Source organism: Phoca vitulina, unplaced genomic scaffold (assembly GCF_004348235.1).
Source record: "Phoca vitulina isolate PV1807 unplaced genomic scaffold, GSC_HSeal_1.0 scaffold28, whole genome shotgun sequence".
Taxonomy (NCBI): Eukaryota; Metazoa; Chordata; class Mammalia; order Carnivora; family Phocidae; genus Phoca; species Phoca vitulina.
The window spans coordinates 10504817-10526931 of NW_022589731.1; the positions used below are offsets into that span (position 1 = coordinate 10504817).

Genomic DNA, 22115 nt, shown 5'->3' on the forward strand with positions numbered 1-22115 from the left:
TGCATGCGCTGTGTGCTCATGAAGGGCTGACATGTTGCTCAGTCCTATGTGTGACTTGCATGTGGCTCTTGAAAGAGCCCTGTGGTATTTTTTATAACATGGTCATCTCTGCTTTGTGTGAGGTCTAGTATTCGAAGAGGGAAAGGTCCAAGGGGGAAGGAGATGAGAGGAGAATGTGGGGGATTGTTCATTGATTAATTAGTGTTCTTTCTCCTCTTGCCCCCTGCCCTCACCCTCTACCTCTGCTTTCTTGTGTTTTCTTTAATCTCTTTGACTCAGTTTCCAGATCTATGAAATGGGGGACAGAAAGATGATCCCATAGTGTAATGAGGAGGAAACCAAAGGACCCAGTAGCCAGTACCCTGTAGTGGCTCAGTGCCGGTTGGTTTCACCTTGTCTTCCTTTTTCCTTCTCTCTTGGTAACTGTTCCCTTGACTTACTGTAAGAGACGCGGCGCGCCTACAAACCGGGACAGACATCTTTTAAAATCTATTTGCAGGTTTCTACGGGATGCACTTTCTGTGTTGATATTTGTGGATTCTGCAGTTGATTTTTAAATGGTGACGTCATCTTATTGACCTATTTCCTGAGGATGTTTCCTTGGGTTCCGCAGATGGTGAGGAAGGGGAATGGTTGGTCTGGGAGCCCTCTGCTCTTCGCTGCAGCAGGATCCCACTTCCACCAAGGGCAGTGACTCACCCTGTATTAATTGCACTGCAATTATCCTGGGGAGCCTGAGTTTCCTCTTGATGTCTCCTGTCTGGTTTCCTTTTGACCCGCACAGCTGTCTAATAGAGATGGCTTTTGCGGCTTCTTAGTTAATGTGGTTCATTATTTCCAGCGCTGCCTTCTGCCTTCAGCGGCTGGAGGTTTTTCTGACTCTGACTTGGAGACTTTCATGAGTTGTGTCTTCAGTCAGGGCCTGGTGCTGCCTGCATTGTCTGTGGGAAAAATTTCATTTGCAAATCAGAAGAAGTTCACAGAGCGCGTGGCGGTGTTGCTTCATGAGACAGGGTTTTCATCTTCTGCGCGGCTCTCCCCAGTCACCTCCACGTGCGTCAGCTGAGGAGGGAGAAATCCCTCTCTCCCAGACCTCTCCGAGAGCCATGGAGACAGAGCAGTAGGCATGAATTTGTTTGCTCCTTGCCGTGCTAATTATCTGCAGAGGGCTGCAGAACGAGGCAGTATCTGTTCTCCCGGCGTCTTGCCTCACACTGGGTCATGCCACAGAGACCGAGATGTCTGGAGCCCTAGAAGCTTCTGATGTCAAATGTCTTTAGGAAATTACAAAAATCAAACTAACTCACCTAAAACTTTCTATTCCCCTCAAAACTCAGCAGAGCCTTGGATGGCTTTGGGAAGTTTCTGTGGATCACACTCATCCTTTATATGCTGAGGCTGAATACGGGCCTGAGCCTGTAGTTTCTTGTTCAGTGACTGCTTCACTGAATCAACCAGTTTTTATTGAAAATCGAACATCTTTAACTCTCTACCAGGAGCAGGAAATTTTCATCATCCAGAATGATAGCTGGCTTGGATGTAATGAGAAAGGGAGCCTCCTTAGGGAGTAAAAGTGGCAGTAGTGATATGTGGACCCAGGCAGGGAGGACCCCCGGTGTTGGGGCCTGAGAGGAACATCGGGCAATGCCCAGGGAGGCCACCCATTTCTACACAAAAGCAAGATTGTTGAGAGGAGGCAAAAGGGAGAAGAGAGAGCAGAGGGCAGAGAGAAGTAGAAAGAGAGTGGTGACATCGGAGCAATCACACTGGTTGTGGGGGGATTAGATGTGATGATGAGGGGACAAAGAACAGACTCCCAAACAGCTGAGGCAGAAGTCAGCGAAGAAGGGAGAGATGTGGGATTGTTCTGTGATAAGGAACATGGAAAGCGTCACACACCTTCACGGTCCTGGAAGACGCTGACTTCAACCACCTGGACTCTGCTCTGTGTGAGGGTTCAAGGCAGGGGGTTGTAGGACAGTGGTCTGAATGGTAGCCTCTAAGAATATCTGTGCGTCGTACTCAAAGAATTGAACTCTCAGCTATCCAGGAAATTCCTGAGATCTACCACAATCCATTTCCCAACAAGGATGAACAGTTAGAGCTTTACTTCCGAAGATGTGATCCCTATCTTCAAGGAGCTGACATGAAATTGAACAGATAGCACTAATAAAAACTGTATGATGGCTTATTAATGGTAATGATCAAATACCTACTATATATTCATCTCTGTGTTGGATGCTCTATTTACATTGTGAATGATTTTCATAAAACTTCATGAGGTGGGTATTGCATAGATTGTGGGGGTTCAGGGGAGGAAGTGATTGTGGATGGATAGTCTCAGATGGTCTCCTTTAGGGCTGGGATTGAACAGGATTTGCAGGATGAAGAGGACTCAGAGAAGGGGGCATACTTGGGGGTTGGTTTGTGGTAACTCTTATATCCTTCCTTCATATAATGATTCTCCTCAAATGTAGGGAACATATCCCAGTCTCCCTGAGGGGCTGAGTCACTGCCTAACTGGGTAATTTCCATCGGTCCCTCCTACCGAGATCAGAGAATTGCCTTTCCCTGGCTTGAGGAAAACAAAATGATGGGGGCTGCAGAAGAACTCCTGTTACCAAGAGCTCCAGAGGCCAGAAGAGGAAGTCTTTGCAGTTGAGGCTCTGTGACTCTTTAGAACCTTGGTTTGAGGTCCAGGTTGATGACAACGCTTGGGAAAGCCTCTTGCTAGAGATCAGGGTGAAATTACTGGCCACATGGGTCTCAATCTATAGTGTCTGGCACTTCCTAGCTCAGGAATCAAGAGGTCAAACATGTGAGTAATGGCTATCCATATACGACTTAGGTTTTCAAGAATGAGGATGCTCTTTGAGGGACACTCACTAGGAACCCTTGAACACACAGTCTTTGTATTCTAGTGTCGGTGCTGCCAAGTGTCTCTTGAGAAAGCTAACAAGAAGAGACCAGAGGTGAGTTGGAGTTGGTGTCCTTTTTTTCCTGAAGAAATGAATAAATAAGGGTTTTTTGATCTACTTTTCTTCAAACTAGTTCCCTGCAGAGCTACAAAAAAAGATGTGCTGAAATGTCTAGGATGGCTGACGTGGAAGTGTAGACTATCCTGTCAGTGACCCTTTTGGATCTAGAAACTGAGTGTGGCCAATTCAAGTAGAAAGCACTCACAGAGGCTCTGCTCTGTGTCTGGACTGAGAGAGGAGGCAGATGTGACACAGAGTCCTTACTCCCAGGTGGTTGACAGCCAAAGGGGAGGGATAAAGGATGCACACGGTCACGCGGGCATGAAGAAGGACAGGCCATGTGGCGTAGCTGGAGCTCAAAGGTGGAAGAAGTCACAGCCGGTCAGTGGAGGTTAGTGGGGGGGATGAGGCACGCCATCAAGACCTTTGAGGACAGAATGTTTGAGACGACACTTGAGCAACAGTAGGATTTCTTTTGTTTACTGTTTTATGGCTAATGTTTATTTACTGTACTTTAAAATTTAAAAACAATACATATTTATGAGAAAATATTAAAAAGTGTAAAGAAGAAAATGAATGTGCTCAGAATCTCAGCAGCCAGAAGAAAACAGAAGTACCATTTTGGTGTATTCCTTCTAGACTTTCCTCTATGTATATAGGTCTATATATTCAGACACCACACACACACACAGAGTTCACAAACTGGGCTTATACTGAATACATACTTTTGGGGTCTACTCACTTAACAGAACGATGAGTTTTCACCTATCATTAAATGTTCTTTAAAGCCATGGTTTATAAAGTCATTGTATACTTGTCCCATGATTGCTTTAGCCATTTCAGTCCAATTAGACATTTAGCTTGTTTCTATTTTCTCACATAGTTTTGCTGCATCGTCTTATACATCAATCCAATAGAAAAAGTTTTGATATGCAGAGATTAGGGGTGAGGGTAGGGGTGTAGCAGGTAGAGGGCATTCCGGGAAGAAGCATCAGTGTGAACATGTGTCTGGAGGTGCAATGCATACGGGTGTGTGGACAAGCAGATGTGACCTTGGGCTGGAGGGTAGGCGCACTGAGGAAGCGGTGGGCCAGGAGGTAGGTCTGGCAGGTTGGGGAGGGCTGTAACTGGCAGCCATTAACCAAGAGGCCCTGGGAAACAGCTGACAGCTTTTGAACAGGTTAAGGGCAGAACTGGAAGTGTTGAAAGTGGTGTGAGGGTGGAGCGCAGGGAGGGAGAGGGGAGAAGGGTTAGGAACGAGGGCAGGGCAGCGCGGATGAGAAGGACAGAGGGGTTGGAGGCCGCGTCTCTGTGACTCAGAAGCTCACTGGGAATACGGCCAATGAAGACTGAGGTCTCAGCAGGCCTGTGATTTTGAGGTTTACTAACTGGGAGTGTGGAGAAAGCATAAAGAAGTTGAGGCCTGGCAGGGGTGGTGACTTGTCTACGTTTGTGACCTCGTGAGCGGTGAAGTGATGCCGGAACACAGATGCTCTGCCTTCACGTGGTGGACGTGAGCCAGCCGGTGCCAGATGTTAGATACGGTGGATCCTGGGGGCCACGCCTGAACGCAGGTCAGCCTGAGGTGAATGTCTGTCGGCTGGGGCATTGGCCCTCGGTGGCCTGGTGGGACATGGGTTGGGCACCATCCACTGATTAAGTAACAAGTGCAAAAAAATGAGACTTCTTATTTCGTTTCTCAAACTTAGTTCTTCAAAAGCACAGTAGGGAAAGAGGCAAAAAAGGCGTGTTTGTCGTTTCAAGGGGTGGGCCGAAAAGTTGTGGTCTCCTCACATGGAAAGCCCTCTGGGGATCTCCAGTCAGCGCTGGTCATCGATTCTGGTAGCATCACGTCTCCGAGCCACTGGGTTGCCGGACCATCCTGAAGGTGTCAGTCACTCGTCCCACTGGGCGGACATCTTGTTAGGCAGGTGTGTGTAGTTCCCTTTCTTCTCACGTTTAAATTGCGGTTTCTCCCCATGATTAGTTTTGCCATTTCAAACAGCTTTCGACGGCTTCAAGACCAGTGCATAATAACAAAAATAAAAATAAGATAAAGAAAAAGAAAAAAAAAAAACACCTCACCTGATCTCCCCAGCATTTCACTGCTGCTTTGGAAATTGAGAGCCGTGCGTGGGATATGGGCGGCTCACAACCATGGAAATAAAAAATGATTTTTGATCTCAAGGCCTAATATTATTCATATTTTTTCATAGCCTCAAACAATGTCTTCAGATAATTCAGGTAAAGGCAAGCCAGAAACAAAACAACATCATAAAGGCATTATTATATACAGACATTTTCAGCTACGCTACACGCCTCGCAGTGTCTTTGAACCCTGTATGATGAGAGAACCGTTTCGCGCTCCAGGGAATACTCTTGGAGCTGTTTTTACTTCAACAGAGGGTAGTGAAACAAAATTCTTTGGCTTTAGATATGTGTTCGGCACGGGCTCCACAGAATTCTCTCCCTTCTTGTGTGTTTACCCTCCATCACGACTCCATTTGGGAGGCCACGGGAAGGGCTGCGGCATCCCCAGGTGCGCTCCCCACCTGCGGAGCTGGGTCCTTCACCTTGGGGCCTGGGGGGTTGGGGCCAGCCCTCTGAGTGGGTGGGGGTTACGGAGCGGAGAACGCAAAAGCCTTTCATCAAGAAGAACTTGGCAATGGAGTCTTTCCCAGCCCTTGTTCCTCCCAAAATAACACTGGCCAGCCTCATTGAATTAGATAAGGGCTGGGGAACTGGGATGTGCTTAGAAAGGACAGAGGAAGCAGAGAGAGGGAGAAGGAAGATTCTCTTGGGGAATCTCTCCCTCCTGATCGAAACTATCTGTTCTCTGGTTTGGAAAGTGCCAGTAGTGTCCCGGCCAAGGAATGCACTGGCCTTTCCTCTCTGCCTGCTGTGTCTCCCGGTCCCAGTTCTTCACTTGGGTGTATTAGCTGCAAGTTCAAGTCTTCTGTTCTTAAGCTAGACTTCCCAGCTGCCAGGACCTGTGGGCTCACTGCTATCCGCCCCCTTCCACAGCATCCACAATGCTGGCACTCACCGGGTACCTACTGCAGACTGCCTACGGTTGCTCAGTTTGGCAGTCAGAGCAGATCAGATGCATCCTGATCTTTAAGTGGATTGCCAGATGGAGATGTAAATTTTGCTACCCCTTCTCTTTTTGTTTCTCGGCAGCATCTAACAGTGCCTTGCCAGGGCTGACATCTATCTAGTTAATGTTTGCCATTCCTGTGGCCCTTGTTCTCCATCTCACAAAGAAAGCAAGGACTGAACACTTGGATACGAGTTCATGTACGAGAGTCACAGGTATGAAAATAATTCTAGGAGTTTCAACACACTCTAGTGTGTTGGCAGGCGTTTCTAGAAGGGCGAACTTAGCAGGGCACGATTTCTCTAGCCAACATGTTTTGCAAGGTCCAGCCAATGCCACCTCTGCCGAGAAGCCTTCCATCTTGTTCTGAACCAAGCAGCGATTCCACACTGAGCTTCTCATATCTGTGCCGTTCAGAAGGCAGTTAGTGCACATGGTTTTGTATTCTAGATTTGCTCACCGGTCTCACTGTCATTAATAAGCCCCAGGGAGATGAGGGTAGTTTCTTCCGTATTTGTTCCAACATTCTTCTTTGTGTATCAGGCACGGCTCTAGCCTGTCATACGCTGTCCATAACAGTGTGTCCAGTGAATTGACCTGATCTGCCTTAGTCTCTGAGAAGCCTACTGGGACCCGTGGAAAAGCGAGAGAAACGACTGCTCTCCGTTTCCATTTCTGCCCCATCCTTTCCTTCCTGAGTTGGCTGCCCTGCCCTCCCCCCACCCTCCAAGGGGCATTCAGCATTTCACTGGCTTTTCTTCCCGGGCAACATCATCCTCAGCCTTGGGCTCAGCGTGTGTTGAGCTAGAACAATCATTTACTGGAATCTAATTTCAGTTCTACAGAGGTTAATTTATCCTTTTTCAGGCTATGTACTCATTTAATCCAAAATTACCCGGCTACTAGCCTTCTTGATAGTAATTACATCCTGCGAAAGCAAACTAGTGAGCTTCATGTATTGGTAATGGCCTTTCTTTCAATAGTTTTCCTTAGGGATAAAGTTGAATGGGGAAATTAGTCATATTAAGCTGGAAAAATAGTGAACAAAATACATATTTTATATTTAAAAAAAATCCTCCTGCTACCAATTATGGTCTTTATTAGAAACAGGTATTTTCACATTATGGGGCTCGTCTTTTTATTAAACAGAGCAAACCCAAATGAATAGTTACTTAAGAGGATCTTTTAAATAAATACTCAAGTCCATTTTAATATCTAATAATAGTTGCTACCTCAAGTATTCACATTTTAGCATAACCGGCAGGAAAACTGTTTGATGTTTTAATTATGTTCCTGAAAATGCTGAATGGGTTATAAAAAGCAATTTGAAGAAAATTTAAAAAAGGAATTTTTTTTATTATTATTTTATTATTATTTTATTATTTTATTATTATTATTTTATTATTATTATTATTATTATTATTAGAAAGGACCTTTTCCATGTCCCATTAAAAAACCTTTCTGCATTGTAAAAATACTGTCTGCTGATTCATTAGGCCAAATAAGCAAAGGACTTGCATCTGTTATAAGTGTTCTCGTTTGGGGAGAAAAATCTGGAAAATAAAAAAAAGAAGACCTCAGAGGAACAGTATTTTAAGAAGGGGGAGCTATGGAAATTGATCATGCCTTGAAAGAAAGAAAGGAAGAAAATCTTTTAATTACATTTAAAATTAGCCAGAACCTTGTGCTTGTCCCAGGGAGGCTCCTGGGAGGATTGGAACATTTCTGATGAACGTGCTGCCCCGGCCAGGGCTGATGTAATGACTTCAAACCCCCACCTGGAGGTCTGGACCGGGGAGCAGGCAGTGGGGACATTCCCAGGCTAGATCCCCTGGCCTCAGGTCATTCTTCTGGGCAGGACCAGGGAAAGCTGTCCCTGAAGGGAGGAAAGCAATGAGAAGGGGAGACATTTCCAAGGAACGGAACCAGATGTCCAAGCTGTCGTGAATGCAAGCGAGGCTCAGCGGTGGGTGGACACGTGGAAGCAGGAGAGGGAAGGCTGCATTTGGGGTTAACTCTTTCTTCTCTCCGTAGGGGGAGGCCTGGTGTCTGACGACATTAAAGCCTTCTTTCCAACGGCCAGATAGGAGGCACCACGAAGAACTCAGGGAAATAACTCTCCATGAGGCAGAAAGAGCCCTTTTGCTGTGTTAGCTGCCCCGTGGAGGTCTCTACAGGGCTCTCCACCTGGGCTGCGTTCCCCAGGGGATGATGATGATTCTTCTTCTTCTTCTTCTTCTTCTTCTTCTTCTTCTTCTTCTTCTTCTTTATAATCACTTTGCCCAAGCTATATTCCAGACCAAATAATCAGCATTTGGGGGTGGAAATCAGGCATCAATATTTCTTAAAACTCCCCAGTTGTTGTGCAGCCAAGCTAGAGAAGCGCCGCCAACGTGGCTCACACCCCAGAGTCACGTGGGCAGCTCACACAATGCAGATTCTGATCCGGCAGGTCCAGGGCGGGGCCTGCGATCCTGCCTTTCACGCTGCTGGGTAGACCATCCTTGGAACCAGAACACTGCAGTTTTCCATTTGCAGTTGTTCACATGTCTGCCTTTTAGTCTCTATATTTGAAGCGATTAAGATCCTAAGTGGGTCTCCTTGGAACAGGGACCCGTAGCACAGTGCTCTGCATTTGCAGTGCAGGTGGATCCTGGTTCTTTGAGACATTTTATTCCACTTGGATAGAATGTTATTCAACCAAGTACAAAGCTGGTTTGTCCCTGGTACCAAGAAATGCCACCCTCCTTGTCCTCAAGGATCTTAGTTTTGTCTATGGTGTCTTCTTTGAAGTGCTTTTGTTGTGCTGTTGTTGGGAGAAGCAGGCAGGATTTGTTTCATTTGTTTATCAGCAAGTATCAACAGAGTTGCTACTATTTGCAGGCACTGAGCTGGGTGTGGGGGAATGACCAGCTGAATGAGACTCTGTCTCGGGAGTCACAGACTAGCAGGGCTTGTCCTTTTATGTCACACAGAAGCGTGGCTGATGAGCTCAGCTTACTTACAGTCTGCTGTGTCACTCTCACCTTTACGCAGGGTCTGAAATGCTTCTCCTCTCCATACCCTGTAACACTTAGCTATTAAATTGTGCATAGCCCAGAGATCAGAGGATGAGCAGGAGGCAACCATGTCAGTTTCTTATCATGTGCCTGGTGCTGTAGGAGATTTGTGGGATGCCCTGCAAGGGTGGGTGTTCTCATGCCCATTTCACAGATGGAGAAGTTCAGAAGGGTTATTCAAACTTACTCAAAGTCATGTAGCTAGTCAGTGTCAAGATCTAAACCCGATTATATCATTATAACATTCTTTTTTCATGAAACGAAGCTGTCTTCCTGCAGAGCACAGTTGCGGATTGAAAGATGGTAAATGCTAGAAGGCATTTGAGAACTAGCCATTGTAGCAATTACCGCCGACCCTCTTCTTTGCCGACGAGGTCACTGAAATGCGTTCTCAAAAATATTTGTTGAATGAACAAACGGATGAGTGAATTGAAGAAAACCAAGAGTTAAAATTAAGAAGACATCACCCTTCCTGGACCTTCTGTCTGGTGAGCACCCGGATCATGAAACTTCCAAGAGCAAATGATTTATTTTATTGAAATAGTAATTATTATGATGATGCTAATTGTCACCAATAATGGGCCCAGCATCATACCCATCACTTAATCTACAGCACTTCATTTAATCTTTACTATAATCTTTACAGATGAAGAAAAGAGTGGGGTTCAGAGAGGTTCCCTTGTCAGTGGCCCAGCTGGTAAGCGGCAGAGAGGAGATTCACACCCAAGACTTGGATTCCGAAGCCACAGCTGTTGCTGCTGCATGTACCACGCTGCTCAAAGTGCAGCTTCCTTAGAGGCTTCGATATGGTGGTTTCCCCCTGGAAAGCATTCGAAAACCATAGGAGATGCTATTGGGGCCCCGGCACACACCCCCCTTGACCCCCAGTGAGGTCACCAGCAGACAGCTCCCAGACACTCTCATGGCTTTGTGGTCTCTTGGCCTGAGGCATATTCTGGCCTCCTGACTGTTGGACCAGATCACAGGGCAAGGGGAAATACAAGAGAAGGAATGCCCCAGAGAGATCCTCAACCAATGAGGGATGGGAATTGGGGGATCCACACCCCAGCTTCCTCACCTCTCCGAAGCACGCTACCCAGTCTGTCAGGGTCTATTGTGAGACTGAGCCCCAGTGACCCACGGAAGGAGCCTGCTCATCCGCACACCATTTATTGGTCTCACATCCTTCTCCCTCATAGTGCTTTCTTGGCTTAGCCCTTAAATAAAGTGCATATGCCCAGATATTTTCCTTAGGGTCCACTCTGGGGAAAACCCAAGCTAAGAAAGGCCCCACCTTTTCAGCATCCAGGAGTTAAAAAGCCCTCCGCGGTGACAGTGGCCTGAGAATCAAGAAATGATTACAATTGAATGTCGTCTTGATGGAAGAAAGGTCTTCCTTTTTTGTCTTTGCTTCTTTAGATGGATGCCTGGCTGGTAAAGAGTGGACATCCAGGCGGTCTCCCCCTTTCGGACGGGTGAATGGATTTCCTGGAGTCACATGGTTTCTGCCGAAGTGGGGATTTCCTAGGGAGTTCTGGCAGAAGGTGAGGAAAGTTTATCTACATGCCTTTGCTCCTGGCGGCAACCATATGCCATGGGGTTCCGGTGCTAAGGTAGGCAGGTGCCTGCTGCATGCTCAGGAGGCCTTCAAGTGGGCAGTGGGGATGCTCAGAAGGACCCAAACGTGAACATGACTATGCCACCCTCTAGAGCTTGCAGAGCAAACACTTTATGCCAACAGGGGCTGGGGGTGGGGGGAGAGCAGCAAAACAAAGCAGAAAGAATAATTGATAGGGAGTGGATAGATTGGGCTGGGAACACTAGCTCTACTATTATTCTTTTAGTCAATCCGTAATTACTAAGTGCCTACAAATTGCAGGCTGGAGTGCCACTCAAAATATTTAGCCACAAGTATCCAAGTGCTGTGCCAAACCTTACTTCTTTAATTACTGGATACAGGGTGGTCTGTCCGAAAGGTCCAGGGGAGGGGAGATGGCTAGAATACCATATTGATATTGAAACACCAGAGGAGGATGAGCCCTGTGACCTTGGGAAATCTCAGGCCTTCTCAGGGCCTCAGGTCCCTCATTCGTGTAAAGACAGATGAACTTCCATGGTGCCCATTATCCAGTTCCCTCTTGCTGACATTCACAGGCAAGGACAGCCAACAGGCACTAAAGGCTATTGTCATCTTCAAAAGGAACTCCTGAGCTGTGGTTTCTAGGTCACGGTTACCTAAAATATTAGAATATAAAAATTTTAGGTCTCCTTGTCCTGTCTCATTCCCAGAGCTAGCCACGTTAGAGATAAAATTCTTGAGTGATCTTCTTTCATTTTCCTACTCCAGTGACTCCACCTTCTGTGGGGGGAGAGGAGTGGAATTACGTGGCCTGACCTGAGCTGATCATGTAATCTTGTAGTGTTGCTTACCTTCTCTGGTTCTCAGCATTCTCATTTGTGAAAAGAGGGCGTTGCATCTGGTGGACCCCGAGGTCCTTTCCTGTGCTCGTTAGCCCGTGACAGTGCTCATTTGAGCATTCTGGTGTGCTGATTAACTTCTAGGAAGGCTTGGACTGTTTCGCTGGGTGGGCTGGGAAATCTCCCAGGAGGCTTTGCTGTCAGGTGTGCATGAGAGGGCAGGCTGCCCTGGGCCTGGGTCAGAGACGTTTTTGTGGGAGGCTGGGCAGGGAGCTACGTGCCCCAGATTTGTGAGGGAACACCTGCTAATTCTTTGAGGATTTAAGAAAGAGAGCTCAGCTCAGGGCCAAATATGAGGGGAAGGCAGAGTCAGGTGTGGACTCCCTGAAACCCAGGCATCCTTTGTTCTCACTGGAAGGGGGTACCCGAGGCTTGGTTCCCTACCAGTGCCTCAGAAGAAGGCTCGGGGATGTGCTGTTGTATTGCCTTGGTGGGGCATTTCTCCCCCTCCCTTTTTATGTTATTTAGCGTACAAATCCATTAGCATTGCTTTTTCTTGAGCATCCAAGATGCTACAGCCTATCACTCAAGTCATTCACATGGCATTTCAGCCTTTCTTTGAAAGACAATTGTGTCTTTAGTCAAAGACCTCTTGACAAGAGAAAATGGGATCTAGAATGGAATAATGCAGCCAAGTGCTTGCCGTACACCTGCAGAATGCGACTCTGTGCGCCATTACGTCCCAAATTGTTGTGCTGGAAGATGTCTCTTGTTTACATCTCTTTATGGCCCAGCATTTAACCTTGGGGCTCCGTAGGCGCAGTCCCCTCCCCTCATCTTACCACTGCAATTCTTTCCTTTGTGGCCTACATTTTCTGTAATTATGTTGGGGGCAGTCATCATGTTTGTGTTTACTTAGCTGCGCTGCTGGAAGGAACTTCTGCCCCTGATTCCCTCCACTCTGGGGGCTCACTTTAGGTCATTTCCCGATGCCAGTCTTTTTGGTTTCTTCAGAGACTGCATCCTCAAAATGAAAGGGAGAAGGCACGTGCCTAAAAACTGAACAAGCAAGAAGTTATTAAAAATGACAAGGGTCCTGATCTTATTCCAGAGTGTCCACATGAGTAAAAGTAACACAGACATGTTAGGAAAAGCCACAGTGATGATGGTGATGATGCATTGGTGGTTTTCAGCCTGTGAGGGTGGGTTTAAAACAAAGTTTTTTATTATGGAAAATTTCAAACATATACAAAAGAGAGAGAGAACGCTGCAGGTGGGAATGTAAAATGATGCAGCTGCTTTGGAAAACAGTTTGATGATTTCTGAAGTGGTTAAACAGACAGCTGCCATATGACCCAGCAATTCCACTCCTAGGTATGTGCCCGAGAGAAATGAAAATATATTCCACACAAAACCTTGTATACAAGTGTTCATAGCAGCACTATTCATAATAACCCCAAAGAGGAAACAACCTAAATGCCCATCAACTGATGAATGGATAAATAAAACGCCATCTATCTGCATGATGGAATATTATTTGGCCATAAAAAGAAATGAAGGTCTGACACGTGCTACACCATGGACAAGCCAGTCACCGAGGACCTCATCTTGTGGGATTCTTTTTATATGAGATGTCCAGAACAGGGGAATCTATAGAGAGAGAAAGTAGATTGGTGGTTGTCTAGGTCTAAGGGTGGGGCAGAATTGGGGGATTATGGCTGAGGGGTGCAAGGTTTCTTTTTGGGGTGATGAATATATTATAAGATTGTGCCGATGGATGCACCACCCTGAATATACTAAAAGTCCTTGAACTGTACACATGAAATGGGTGAATTGTATGGTATGGAAATTATACTTCAATAAAACTGAAAAAAAAAAAAGAAAGAAAAAAGATAGAATAGTATGGCAAAACACAGTTGCCATGGCTCCACTGTGATTCCAGCTGAGAGCCCATGGGATCCTATCCTGCATTTTCACCCTTCTCCTCTCACACATTAACATCATTTTGTTGGTATTTCAGTCTGTACCTGTAAAAGATAAGGGCACTTAAAAAAAAAAAAATCAGATGCCAAAGCCATTATCACATTTAAAAATGTAACAATAATTTCTTAATATCATCAAATACCCACTGTTCAGATTTTCACTTGTCTTACTTTTTTTTTTTTCAGTTGTGGAATCATGATTCTAATTATCTATACATTACAAATGGTTGAAATGTTTTTAAGTGTCTTTTAATCCATAAATTCCCCTCTGTTTCTCTTTTTTTCCCCCTTGAAATTCATCTCTTTAAGAAACCAAGTCATTTGTCCCGCAGATTTCCTACAGTCTGGACTGCAGCAAACCTACAAACTGGATTGCTGTTTGCATCCCCACGGTGAAGTTTAACATGTTCCTCTGTCCTCTCTGCTGCTTGCAAGTTGCTAGCTCCATCTAGGGGTGTGATCAGATTCATAGGTGTATTGTGTCCTTCCATCAGGAGGCACTAGATGTCCAATTATCTCTCTCTCTCTCTCTCTCTTTTTTTTTTAGTGGCTCTTGACACCAAGGCTTGGATCCATCAATTCATCAGGGATGGTGGGAATTAAAAAAAAAACAACCAAACACATACAAGATTCCTTCCTCATATACTAAATGAAGTCGCACTTCTTTATCTCACTTCCCTGCACTTATTAGAAACTTGCCTTGTCCTGAGCCAGGGAATCCTGTTCTTTGGAAAAGGAACCCAGCAGTCTGAGAGGCACACTGGAGCTTGCCTTTCCCCAGAGCACAGCAAAAGGGATTCAAACTGCTCTGTGCAGAAATCAGAATATCAGAGACCTGCTTATCTCCTGCCCCCTTCTCCTCCAATGCCCGTGCCTCTGGCCCCTTTACTCTTCTTCTGGCACACAGCACCCTCACACACCTCCATGCTTTTGCTCATGCTGTTCTCTCTCTCTGGGATGTCACTATTGTCTACCTGCTTGGTTAGTTCACTTACTCACCCAACATTTATTGAACACCTGTTGTGCACCTGGCATCATGCCAGGAATTGAAGATAGAAAAATAAATAAGAATCTGTCCCTACCCTTAAGAGGCTCACATTCTGTTGAGGGTAGGGGATAGACAAGTAAATGGATAATTGTGAAATTCTTATCCTTGAAGATCTAGCTCAATTATCACTTACCCTGTAAGGTCTTCTCCTTCCCTCTCATTCCTCGAACAGAACTGACTATTCTCTTTGAGTGACCCCTCTGCCCAGGTTGCTGATCTAGTGTTTTCTACATCAAGGTAGAATCAGGAGCATGGATGTCTGTATTGACTGCATGATCGTGAACTCCACTGAGGAAGGTCTGTATCCTATTTATCTTTGCATCTGTTTCTATAACTTATTATGTGTTTTGGAGCAAGTGACCTAATTTCTCTTCTTATGTATAATATGGAGCTAACCCCAGGACCCACTTCCAAACTGTGTTGAGGATTGAAGAGATATTGCACACATAGCTTTAGCTTTCAGGTACCTTTGTTATTATGTATAGACTTAGCATTCATCAAGTATTTGCTGAATTACTGACCAATTAATGAATGGGATATAATCCTTACTTTTAATTAACTTACAAATTTAGGAAACAAGATGGGTGTGAAAAGAGAGTTAACAGGGCAATGTGGTACAGTGAAAGGGCTTTGGATCAAGAGATAGAGGACTCAAGATGCTAGCTTCAACACGTGTCCTCTAGAACAGTGGTTCTCAACTGGGGTGACTATGCTCCCCCCACCCAAGGGGACATTTGGCATTGTCTGGAGACATTTTGGTTTTCACAACTGGAGATTGTGCTACTGGCATCTGGTGGGTGGAGGGATGCTGCTAAACATCGTGTAATGCACAGGAAAATCCCCTCTGCACCTCTCCTACCCCAAACTAAGAATTATACAGCCCAAAATGTCCATTAGTTCTGAGGTAGGGAAACCCTGTTCTAGAGCCTTCCTACTCAAAGTATGGTTCACAGACCAGTAGTCTTCATATCATCTGGGAGCTTGGTAGAAATGCAGAAACTTGGGCCATAGCTGAGACCTACTGAATTGAAATTTCCATTTTAGCCAGATCACCACTATGTGATATATATGCTCACTAAATTTTGAGAAACAGTGTTCTAGAATGGTGCTTTTCAATCTTTGAGACTCATTAGAATCATCCAGGGGTCGTGGTGGTGGGCTTAAAAATCCCAACGCCCAGGCCATGCCCTATGATCTTAATTAAATCAGAATCTCCGGGGTCATACCTAGGCATCAGTATTTTTAAAAGCTTTCTTTATTGATTCCAATATGCAGCCAAGGTTGAGAATCACTGATCTAGGAGCTAATAGTCTGATGGAGTGGAGAGACCTATCAGTAGATTGAAGTGCATGGTGATAGCTGATTTTGAAAGAACACAGCCCAGGTGGAGGACATTAAACCATCAATGGTGACCAGTTTGTTGGAAGCAGTGGGAGCCCAGAGCCCCCGCTGAGACAGGTGTTATCTTGGGCAAGTCATTCCCCATGCCCACCACAAACCCCATGTCCAGTGTTGTCTGTTTCTTTGTCTATTAAGAGAAGATCTTCAAACTACCTTCTCTCTCAAACCTTCTGAGTGGCCCATAACATGGCTTAATGAGGGTTTGGTGCATGAATGAACAAATGAATGAATGATCTTGTACTATGTGAAGCCGGTGGTATAGACAACAGATGATCTAGGGGTTCAGGAGCAAGGAGTCACTCATCAGTGACAGCTTCATGAAAGAAATAGGATTTTAGTGGGGGCTCTGGGGCAAGCCCTCCAACAGAGGAAGAAAACACACATCTATTTCCTTTTGTTCCTGTTGGGGAAGGGAGCTTCCTTGGGCTCAGTGCCTTCCAAAGGTGATGCATCAATCCCGAACATCTCCCATCTTGATTTATGAGGAACACGGGTCCCTATTTTAACATAGCTGTGTGTCATTAGCAGCCATTTTTAGAGATCAGCAGGTAGGGGCTTCTCTCCCTTATGGGGTTGGAGGAAAAAAGGTTCTACAACTTTCCACAGCCCCTGCCACCTGGTGCTCTATGCGGAGCAGGAGACCGGTTCCTCTGTAACCCCCTGCACATTAAAGCTCTTCACTTCTTAAAACAGATGATGGCTTTAAACGCCAGAATGAAGGGTTGGAAATGGACTTAACCTCATCAAACACTTCCATATCTGATCTTACCTTCCGAGCTGTGGATCCTGGCCAACATGAAAGAGTTCCATTTACAGGCTGACTTTCAATGTGGGTTTTATTCCTCTCTCAGAGTTTTGCCTGTCATGCCAGGTTGGGGAGCAGGGTAGGGATATGGTTGGTGCTTGGTGGTAGATGGCCCTGTTCCTGGTATTTGGGGAGCTAGAGAGATGGAAAATGCCCCCCTCACCCCCCCCATGAGGCCTAGCTGGAGGATTTTGCATTTCCCTGGGAAGGCTATACTCTGTCAATGAGCTGAGTTGAGAAAAGACATTTTCTTTTATCAGAGGCCAGCCTCTGCAACTCCTTCTTACATTTGGGGAATTTTCTGTCCTATGAGTCTTGGAGGGGAGTGGAGGTGAGAAGAGACAGTGCCCACTCCTCAGCCCTCTTGGCAACTAGGTCAGGGACATGGGACCTGGTTTCAGTCAACAAGGGTTAGGGTTAGGGTTAGGGAAACCCTGTTGGAAACTGTAGAGTGCTGTGGCCAAGCAACAGCCACCTTACCACTCTTCCCCTTTCTTCCTCTCCTTCCTGTCCTTCTCCTGGGCAGCCACGTGTGGTTCTTCTCCTCCAGCTGCACCTGGTGCAGAGCTGGTCTTGCATTCTTCGTCTCAGGTGACCCAAGTCTGGCACAAAGCCCCCGAGACACCTAGGATGAGGCAGGTGGGACCGGCATTAGGGGGGAGGCCAGCAAGGCATGGAACAGACCTGGCAGGGCCTTGGTCACTCTCTTACAAAATTTTCCTTTTATCCTACAAGCAACGAGAAGCCACTGGAAGGTTTTAAATGACAGGGGTTTGTGAGTGCAATTGGGAGATTTTGTGGTCAAATCTGAATTTTAAGATCATCACCGGCTTCTGTTGGAGAACGGATGCATGGAAGCAGGAAAGCCAAGATAGTGATTCAAGTGAGCAGTGAGCTTGTCTGGACAAGGGTGGTGGCCCCTCCATCTCCTGGATGCCTTTTCTCCATAGCTTGCTTCCAGACTCTTCCTTCAGACTCCCAGCTCCCCCTGCTGCCCGCGGGCATGCGTATCTACCAGTGATGGATGCCCTGACCCACAGGTGGGGGTGGGGGGTAAGATTTGAGCCCTCAGCCATGCAGTAGGGTGAATTTTGAGGGTAGAGGCCCACTCTGTCTTGGTAATACAGAAACAAAAGTAACACCTGACAAAATATCGTAGTCTTGGAATTTTAAGCTCTTCAACTTCAAGGGGCTTTGAATGTCTTTGAGCCCGGATGCCTGAGTGAGGCTTGGTTCTCCCACGCCACGCTTGCTCAGACAAGGGGTTCTTGAGTGTAAGCAGGTTTGACGACAGGAGCCTCACTCTCCCCAGACCACTGATCTCCTTTTGGGCAATTCACATGGATTTTCTCCTTTCTTTTGGACTCTGCCGTGCTGTTCCGGCTGTGTAGCACCAACCCTTCCGTGGCTGCCTATGTGGGTTGGTAGGGCCGAGCCCAGGATGGCTCTCCCTCTGGGTCCCTGGGCCCTGGGCTAGAGGGAAGCAAGCCTCAGTCCTGGGTGAGAATTACCTGTGGTCCTGCTGCCAGGCTGAGGAGGATGCTGAGTTGCTGGGCACTGCTCTTACTCTCCAAGTGGCGCCTCCCAAGGCGCTCGACCTTCTCTTCTCACAGGAGAAAGGACTAACCAGAGTGAATCTGAAGCAGAGGGGAGCATGGCTGGAAATGACCTTGCGCTGGAGGTCCCCATAGGAAGCCATCAACCCGTCAAATCACCTTCCTCTTTGGCTCAGGCTTTGATCTCTCCTGAAATCCAGGTCAAAGCCAGGCCTCAGGCATCTTTCCTGAAAAGCTGTGGCCCGTGCACCTTTGCCCGCATTCTGTTGGCCTCCGGACAGCCTCGGATCCTCCTGGGTCCCCGCACTCCTGCAGTGTGGCGGGGAGCTGCCCGCTGGGACATAGGCCGAGCAATTAAGAAACTGCATTTTTCTCCTCCTCGCTTCCCTAATTGTTATTTTTGTCCCTGCTTTCAAACCATCCCTGGTTTTCATTTCATCTTGCCCCAGCCTGGTGCGCCCGGCAGAAAAAGCCAGCTTGCTCAGTGGGAGGCAATTTTCCCAGCGTGTCCAGCGATAATTCCGACACGACTGCTTTGTACATATAATTATAAAACCAGGGGCCACCAAAGTGCACCTTTAGAGCAGAGTCTTGACTGTTCTTGGTTCTGTTTTAATTATTAAGCCTTAAAGCAAAAACTAGGTTTCAAAGAAAACTTTCTGTACAGTCCTCAATAGAGTTAAAGGAGGAACATTTTAAGCTGATGAGCTGACACTTGTAGAAGCAAATATATTAAATAAATCATGATTCGTTTTGGGGGCAAAGTCTGACTTACATCAACTCTGGAAAAAATGGATCTTAATGAGTGACAGTTGGGTGTTTTCTGTCACTTCCTGAGGTAATGGCCGCAAGCTGACATTGCTCAGTGGGTGTCTCATACTTCTGAACAAAAGTTTTTTGGAGTGAGATAGACAAGGTAGAAATCCCAAGGTGACTGGGAGGAATGTCTAATGAGTGGAAAGACATATTTACTGGCAGTCTGTATGTAAGCTGTGACAGTTGACAGAACTTGATTGTAACAAATATAGTTGATGAAGAAAAGGCTGACAGACTGAGAGAGGGGCCATGGTGGGGGGCGGGGGGCGGGAGAGTCAAAAGCCCTGCCTTGACTGAGCCCTGTTAATGGTAAGTTGGATACAAAGCTCAGAGTCATGAAAGGGAGCCTGGATCTTGCACTGATGTCTAAACACAGAAATGTGTTGAGCTTGCAGGAGGTGCTAATAGGTTCAGACCTGTTGACCTTTTTGCCCATAAATTGAGAAGCTGATTTTTTTTCCAGTGGCACCTGGGGCCAGAAGATGACCCCCAGCTCTAGGGACATATGTAAGTTCCGTGACTTTGGGACCCACTCTACCCATGCCTGTGGTCGGGGCAGGTCTGGGGTCCTTCTTTGACAGATGCCTCACCTGGGCAGCTACCATGACCAAGAGCCACTGGGCTCCAGCCCCAGTGGGCACTGGTGAGGCTCACCTGGGGGTGGGATGGAGATTGAACAATGGAACCCCCTGTAACTTTCCATTCTTGCGTGCCCTTTACCTCCTTCGTTCTGCGGCTCCTACCCCCCTCTACTCAATTTCTCCTCTGCGCCACCCTCTCCCACCCTCTCCCCAACACAAAAGGAGTGATTGGCCTCGAAAAGGCAGAGCTGACTGGCATATTAAATGGTGACACTTTGTAACTGACTGGTCAGGGCTTCAACAATCGGCTTGCCAATGAGCTCTGCACTTCTTCCCCCAGGCAAATGTCACACTGAAACTAAACAGGATCTTTTTTCATCCTACATGCTGTTTTCTATGCCACATATTATTTTATAGTTGAAAATAGGCTAACTCTTTAAAATGCACGCAGCCTGCTGTACTTTCATCGTGGGCTCATTTTGGAGAGGCGGCCTGGGAGGGAGTGGGGGGAGCAGAGAGATGGTGTCGAGTGGCGGTGAAGTTTTGGTCAACATCTTGACCTTGACTTTTTTTTTCTTTGAAGGGATGAATAAATGAAGGTAAAAATTAGAAAATTTTAAGGATTGAAAAGAAATGGATGGAAGTGAGGAGAGCAAAGGAGACTAATGAACCAGGAACGTCACCCATCAAGATAGGAAGCTGATGTGTCATTGTCACCGGTTTCTTATTTCAAGTGACCAGGGCAAGTATTCCTTAGCTGCAGGTTGATTTTCTGTCTGGTCTGTGATTTGGAAAATGGGATCCATTCCTGGTTAATTCCTCAGACCTGAGTGAAGTGGCAGTTCCCTGACTTTGATGTTGCCCCAATTAAATGGAAAACTCTTTCCAATGGTCTTGGTTAACACGATCCACTTTCTCCAGGTTGGTTCTTATTAATATGATCCACCGGCTTGGAAGGAGAGCTTGGGTAAGCCAAAGCTGAGTGGAGTCCTTCCCAGGTCATGCGATATGGGCTGCCTCAGTGTCAAGAATCCTGACGTCATGGACTTCAGCTCAGTGGGTTAGTCCTTCCATTATGGACCAACGATTCCTGAAAATGTCCCCTATTATGGCTGGCTCAGTCGATTGGGGTGGTAGATGGAAGGGTATTATAACTCATCCAGGAGCTAGGCCTTCCTGTCAACGGGACAGGAATTTTTAGAATAAGATTCCGAGCATGAGGGGAAGTGGAGAACCAAGTAGAGAAGGCCTTGTAGCTCAAGAGAGAGGAGGCATTTGGTTTGAGTTGAGGCAGTTACATTCAGGGGAGAGATGAGACACAACTGTTCCTCTCTTCTACCCCAGAGGCATAAATCTATTATTATATATTTGTACTTTTTCTTAACTTGAGCAAGTTACCTTTTCTTTCTGAGCTGCAGCATTCTCATCTGTAGGATAAAGTCAGTCTAGATAACTTTGGATGTCTCTTCCTGATCCAAGTCTTTTGGATTTCATGACCCACCAGAGCTGGTTCCAGGGCCCTCTGCCAGGACATTTTCCTTCAGTTGGTAACATCTTCAGGGCCGTCAATTAGCCTGGAGCTCCGAAGCCGTGAGACTAGACTCAAAAGAATTTAGGGATGAGCACCCAACAATACCCGCCCAAAGTCAACCCTGCCTGGCCTTGGCTTTCTAGAGCTAACAACTGCCCACAGATATGCTTCCAATGCTGCTGGCTGGTGCCTGGCAGGCCCAGGGGGCTCCTGGTGAGAAGGACCACATGGGGAGGTCTCCAGGAAGGGGGGTGGCCTCACTTTTCTACTGCAGAGAGTACCTCCCTACTGCCTCACTATGGGAGCAGGAGGGGCCTGGGGAGGCGCCACATAGTTGTGTTTGGTCCTATCTTTCCTACAACAGGACAGGAAAACATTTCTCAAGCCTCCTCTGGCTCAATGATCTTTCTCTTCTCCAAAAATCGTTTTCACGTGCAGACCCCACCTTGCAGCTCCAGCATGCACTAGCCCCAGTGCAGGAATGGGGAGGTGTGCCTTCTGGCCTCGCCTTGGCTGATAACTAGCTGTGTCGGGAAGTCTCAGGGCCTTCCATAGCTTTCAGCTTTCTCTTCTGTACATTTGTCAGACAATCCTGAAGCTTTCTGATGGAAGGTGGCGGAGGGACCCTGTCGTTCACCTTCTTTTTTTTTTTTTAATTGTTATGTTAATCCCCATACATTACATCATTAGTTTTAGATATAGTGTTCCATGATTCATTGTTTGTGCATAACACCCAGTGCTCCATGCAGAACGTGCCTTCCTCAATACCCATCACCAGGCTAACCCATCCTCCCAGCCCCCTCCCCTCTAGAACCCTCAGTTTGTTTTTCAGAGTCCATCGTC

The 22115-nt window shown here is 46.6% G+C and overlaps 1 long non-coding RNA gene across 8 annotated transcripts in view; it reads left to right on the forward strand.

Annotated features, from left to right (window-relative positions):
• Positions 1 to 22115, forward strand: part of LOC116643950 — an 89779-nt gene that overhangs the window by 24870 nt on the left and 42794 nt on the right. For 3 of the 8 annotated variants that reach the window (XR_004301669.1, XR_004301674.1, XR_004301675.1), the window contains exons 4-5: positions 9414 to 9622; positions 10554 to 10678. This is a non-coding gene — a long non-coding RNA (uncharacterized LOC116643950). Of the gene's footprint in view, positions 1 to 6158; positions 6291 to 9399; positions 9623 to 10553; positions 10679 to 14819; positions 15323 to 20324; positions 21844 to 22115 lie in introns of those variants that run through there. The other 5 variants (XR_004301670.1, XR_004301672.1, XR_004301676.1 and 2 more) reach the window with 5 other exon arrangements.